Below are 6,101 nucleotides of genomic sequence, written 5' to 3'. Positions count from 1 at the left end.
CCTCTAAACATTTCATTAAATCCAATGATACAGCAAACACTCCCAAAATAAACTCAGATTGTATTGCAGTTTCACTTAACAGTATATAAAATGCTGTGTTGTGACAGGTATCAACTATCCATTAGATACTGAATCAATTTTTCTTAAGCACTACTAACTGCTTGCTTTTCTTGAAGCTAGATCATTCTGAAAATTTCCTCTTAGACCTCTGAGTGCAAACATATGGTTTCTGTCCTTCTCTGCCTGGCTTACTTCACTCAGCATGACACCCTCAAGGTCCATCCACTTTGCTACAAATGGCCATATGTCATTCTTTCTCATTGCCATGTAGTACTCCATTGTGTGTATATACCACATCTTCTTGATCCACTCATCAGGTGATGGACATTTAGGCTCTTTCCATGATTTGGCTATTGTTGACATTGCTGCTATGAACATTGTCACCCCCCCCTTTTTTAAATATAATTTATTGCCAAATTGGCTGTCACACAACACCCAGTGCTCATCCTAGTAAGTGCCCTGCTCCATGCCCATCACCCATTTCCCCCTCCCCCTTGCCCCCATCCACTGTTTGTTGTCTGCATTCAAGAGTCTCTTACGGTTTGCCCCCCTCTCTGTTTGGAACGACTTTTTCCCCTTCCCTTCCCCCATGGGATTCTGTTAAGTTTCTCAAGTTCCACATGTGAGTGAAAACCTGTGATCTCTGTCTTTCTCTGACCAACTGATTTCACTCAGCATCACTCCCTCCAGTTCCATCCCCGTGCTGCCAATGGCAGGATCTCGTTCCTTGTCACCGCCAAGTCGTGTTCCAGTGTACGTATAAGCCACATCCTCTCGATGCACTCATCCCCTCTGCGCCTGAGGCTGACGCAGCCACCTTTCTGATGGAGCTTGAGATTTGCCCCAGTGGTGTGAGTGAGGTTCACCCCAGTGCCGGCCTGAGTGCTTTGCAGAAAGGCGTCGAGTATAGTATTAACAGAGTGTGAGAGCCTTCGTTTTCCTGGTCTTATTAATTCATTCATTTTTTTGCCTAATCGGTAACACAAAACTTAAAAAAAAAAAAAAAAAAGGAAACAAAAATGAGCCTCTTTGGTTTTCCTCTGCGTTTCCTGGAGCCCACGTCAGGGACGGTAGTGACGCGTCTGCGCACGCCCTCGTATTTCTTTGTTAACGTGCTTTTCTTCAGGAGCATGATGGGTAACAGTGTGTCCTGAGGGAGTGTGTGGGGCGTTGGAAGGGGGTTGGATCGGCTGAGGTCAAAAGGAAGAAAGGTCCTTATGCCAGAAAGCTTCCTAAAATGATAGCCCGTAGTGAAAATACCTTCGGGCTGCAGAAATTTCTGGAAATTCCCTGTGCTCGCTCTGTGCGCAGGCCCCGAGGCTGCGTGGGGACACATCTAAGACAGTTCGCCGGGCGCCTTGCTTGCGGGAAGCGGGTTTCGGGGACTTGCCCTTCATGGAACTGCTCCTGGATGTTCTGCTTGTCCATTGAGGCAACGCAGGAAATCGAGCCTCGTGTGTTTCAAGCCCTTTGGGCGCCTGCGGGTAGCTCAGGAGAGACGGGCCTTCCTTTCTGCCTCTGGCCTCCGAGACCTGCTGGGTTCTTCTCAGGGCTCTGCTCCGTGCTGGGCTCTCTGGTGTCCTCAGTCCCCGCGAGCCTGAGGCTGGCCCTGTGCCCTCTGGCCGTTCCCCTCCTGTGTCCCTCTGACTCTCTGGCTGGCTGTCGAGGGAAAGGAGGTGGTGAGCTGGGGGTGGGGGGGGGGGCGTGTCCCAACTCCTGTCTGGCTGGAATTTCTAGGTCGGAGGCCTCTTAAAGCCAGGCTCTTGCTGACCTCCAGCCACACACCTGCATGTGGGTGGGCAGGGGTGTGGGATGAGGTGAAGAGCGATGAAAAGTGGAGACAGGGAAATACCCAGAATACCAGAGAACTGCCTGGGGGCGATCATGTGTTGGCAGTCACATCAGCCCGTTTCCTAAGCTGCGTGTAGTCCTGGGACTTCACACCCCGCCTTCCTGATGACACCCTTATTTTCCCTCCAAACGAGCACTGGCAAAATGAGAACCTTGTTAAGCACAGCCTTGTGTAGCAAGGGCAGGTCTGACCCTCAGAGCAATGTTTAGAATCTCTGCTTTCTTTAAAATGGAATTTTCTTTTCCTAGGAATTTTGAGGGAATTAGCAATTTTATTTTTGGTTTTGAGTCTCCCCATTTTTCCTTTCTGGAGAAAATTGTATAAGAAAAGCGTTTTCACTTTTCGCTTCCTTTTAACTTCTTAAAAGGTTCATGCAGTGACTACATGAGGAGCTTCATCTTCAGAGAGGCCGTCACTGCATGCATGCTAGTTTCTAAATCCACGACCTCCCCTTACCCTCATCTCCCTTCCTGTCCCTTGGCTGCACAAGGACGTCCCCATGGACCTCACAGGCAGTGTGGCCGGTAAACTTAGCAAGTTTCTGAATATCTACCCGTATTTGACAGTGCATCTCAGCTAGTGGCTTCATCATTTAATATATTGTTAAAATTTTTAATGTTTTTATTTTTGAGAGAGACAGCACAAGCGGGGGGGCGGGCGGGGAGTCAGAGAGAGAGGAAGACACAGAATCTGAAGCAGGCTTCAGGCTCTGAGCTATCAGCACAGAACCCGAAGTGGGGCTCAAACTCACAACCGTGAGATACTGACCTGAGCCAAAGCTGGACGCTTTATCGACTGAGCCACCCAGGCACCCCTATTTAATATTTTTTAATGTTTATTTTACTTTTGAGAGAGAGAGAGACAGAGCACAAGCAGGGGAGGGGCAGAGAGAGAGAGGGAGACACAGAATCCAACGCAGGCTTCAGGCTCTGAGCTGTTAGCATAGAGCTGATGTGAGACTCAAGCTCATGAACTGTGAGATCGTGACCTGAGCTGAAGTCAGAGGACACTTAACTGGCTGAGTCACCCAGGCGCCCCATGGCCTCCTCATTTGAATAGTCTCTCCTCCCAAAGTGGCACATCTCATTAGTTGCCAAACTTTTCATGTATAGTTTCTAGTCTAGTCCTTTGTCCGTCTTCTCATGGCCACTGCCTTAGTTCCGAGGGTCTCACTTGCCAGGGTAACACGGTCCTAGCTCGTGTCTCTGTCTCCAGTCCCTTACCTTGTCTTCCTTCTGCACCGTCAGCACGACTGCCCTTCTGTAACCCGGCAGCGTCTGCTGTGAGGCTGGCGTAGACCACAGCCACCTGGCTCCTGGTCCCAGCCTGCTCCCGAGCCCGTCAGCCCCTTACACTCTCCGTGCTGCCGCACAAGCTGCTATTCCAGACGGGCTTCCGCTCCAAGAGACATAGCCCAGATCTCGGGAGAGTGTCTTTCTTTATGTTTCCATAGAACTTTGTGATCACTTCCTTGAGTAGCACCTGTCTCGTTTTACGGTTGTTTCTTTACACACCCATCCATGCAGTGAGATTGAGTTTCTACTGCGGATGGCGGGGTGCTCCGTGTTGGGGTGCATGAGCCACATGGAATTTACATTGCGAAGCAGACCTCCCAAAAAGGGGAAATAAATAAATGAAGGAAGCATAAACTTGACGGAATGCTTGAACCGATCTTGTGGGCTGGACTAATACGAAGAGCACGTTCTGTCTGCAAGGGCCTCCCATGGCCGGGATCCTCTGCACAGGCCCTCGTGGAAGAGGTGGTGACCCGGAGGGGGGAGGGCTGCGGCCGGGGGCAGGGCAGTGACGTCGGAGATGAGGACAGAAGAGGGAAGACAGGATTCACTGTGGGTGCAGGACCAGGGGACGGGTTCCATGTGTGGGTGATGGCGGTGAGGAAGCAGGACCGAGGACGCTCCAAGGGTCCTGGATTAAGGACTCAGTGACCAGGGCTACTTTGGGTCCCAGCCTTCCCCTCCCTCTGTGCGCAGGGTGCTTTGGTAGGGATGGATGGACGGGAAAGTATCTGGTGGGTGGACACCAGGAACCTAGGGAATCTGGAGGACCAGGGCAGCCCTCAGCTCAGGTAATTAGTTCGTAGCCCGAGTTTAACTATATACACGAGATGTATCTGTAAAGATCTGAGCTTCTGGTTTTACCCAAATAAAAATTTAGAAAATTACATCCATGATCAAAATCAAATATATAAATACAATAAATGATCTACAAAGCATAATCAGTCCTCTTGACAATAGTCAAGAGAATGCAGGTAGCAAAAAAACGAAGAATTTCAGTTAAAATTAACATTCACACCAGTATCCTCTCTTCACCTCCCCTCTGTACCTATGTATTTATCACTTCCTCTCTCCTTCTCTTACAAAATAACATTTCCCTCCTCTTAGGAAATAGGGAAAGTTCCAGGGCGTCTGGGTGGCTCATTTGGTTAAGCGTCCAACTCTTGATTTCGGCTCAGGTCACAATCTCATGGTGTGTGAGTTCAATCCCGCATCGGGCTCTGTGCCGACAATTTAGGATTCTCTCTCCCTCTTTTTCAGCCCCTCCCTCAAAATAAACAAACTTTTTTTTTAAAAGAAAGGAAAGGTTATTTCCAAATATGGATAAAGTTTAAAGATTCAAGAAGAAAATTTAAGTTGACTTTAAAAATCAAATCACCATTAGCATTGTTTCAAGACCGTGACGGCGAGAGACAGGGAGGGAGATACGTGTGGCCTAAGTGGTGTTGGATCCATTTCCCCAGAGGTGTCCTTAACGACATTGCCCTTCAGGAAGCTGTTTTGTGTTATGGCTTCAGCTTTTCTAATATTGTGAACCTTGGCTGTTCTCCAAAACAAGGCTAGGTTTGTTTTTTACGTTAAATGGAGTCATTAGGACACGGAAGAATTCATCTAGGAAATGCTCGCTAAAGCACTTCCTCACATATGAGAGTGAAGTGTGCCCTGCTCTCCAGGAGTTTGCAGGGTAGAGGTGGTGCGAGAAAGTTCCGCCAATTGTTCTAGCAAAGAGAGAGAAACCCCTCAGATTTCAGAGAAAGGAAAGTCTCGTTTGACCTGGGATGCTGTGAAAAGACTGGAGGGTGTGAATTTGCCGTCCTCCGTGTTTGGGGGGTTCTGTTGAGGGTGTGCTGGGCTGAGTTCTGCAGGGAATGTAGAGGCGGGGGGGGGCAGTTGCCTCTGGGAGACAGCCCCCCCCCTCACTACAGCTGGAACTGGGAGCCAGACGGCAGCGTGAGAAGGGCCCGGAGGACCCTCAAGGAGCCTCAAGGATGGGCACTGGGGAGCTATGGAAGGCTTCTGAACGCTAGAATAAAATGCTAGTGACATTTCAGGGAGAAACAGTCCTTTGTGCCGCTTTACGGCCATGTATATGGAGAGCCTGGATGTAGGAACTGGAAGGTGTCAGCTTGTCGGGATGGTTTAGGGGCGTGAGACTAGGCAAGCTAACTCACTTCTCCATGCCTCAGTGTCCTCATCTGTGAAATGGGAATAATGCTGTGAATAGAGGTGAGGATTAAAAGTGCTCACATAAACCGCCTCTGCAGCGCCGCACAAGTTGTGGGTAGAGAACAGACTTCAGTACAGTCAGTACCTAGCGGTGTCAGAAAAAAGTGGGCACCATCAGAAAGGAAATTGGCTATGCTTGAAGGGAGTACCTTTGAAGTTTATGATTTTTTTTTTTTTTGAGAGAGAGGCAGAGAGACGGGATGGGAGGAAAGAGAATCCCAAGCAGGCTCTGCACCGTCAGTGCACAGCCCAACATGGGACTCTAACCCATAAACCATGAGATCATGACCTGAGCTGAAATCACGAGTCAGATGCTTAACCGGCTGAGCCACCCAGGTGTCTTATGAGTCTTTTTATTATTATTTTATGTTTACATGTAAGCTCATTGTATTTCTCTAATTTGATATTTTTGTTGTTAAATATGCCCCGGTAACATTCTTTTTAGAGGATAGGACAGTAAACCTTTTTATTTATTTATTAAACTTTTCTAATTTTATTTTTAATTTTAATTTTATTTTATCTTTTTGAGAGAAAGAGAGCACGAGTGGTGGAGGGAGATAGGAAGAATCTTAAGCAGACTCCACACTCAGGGCGGAGCCCGACGCAGAGCTCCATCTTGGGACCCTGGGATCCTGACCTGAGCTGAAATCATGAGACGGATGCTTGAC

The 6,101-nt window shown here is 48.5% G+C and overlaps 1 protein-coding gene across 1 annotated transcript in view; it reads left to right on the top strand.

Annotated features, from left to right (window-relative positions):
- Positions 1-6,101, top strand: part of CARMIL1 (capping protein regulator and myosin 1 linker 1) — a 298,331-nt gene that overhangs the window by 115,458 nt on the left and 176,772 nt on the right. The gene's annotated exons all lie outside the window — the stretch shown is intronic.

The sequence above is a fragment of the Suricata suricatta genome, chromosome 7 (genome assembly GCF_006229205.1).
Source record: "Suricata suricatta isolate VVHF042 chromosome 7, meerkat_22Aug2017_6uvM2_HiC, whole genome shotgun sequence".
NCBI lineage: Eukaryota > Metazoa > Chordata > Mammalia > Carnivora > Herpestidae > Suricata > Suricata suricatta.
This window is presented reverse-complemented; position numbering and strand designations above follow the sequence as displayed.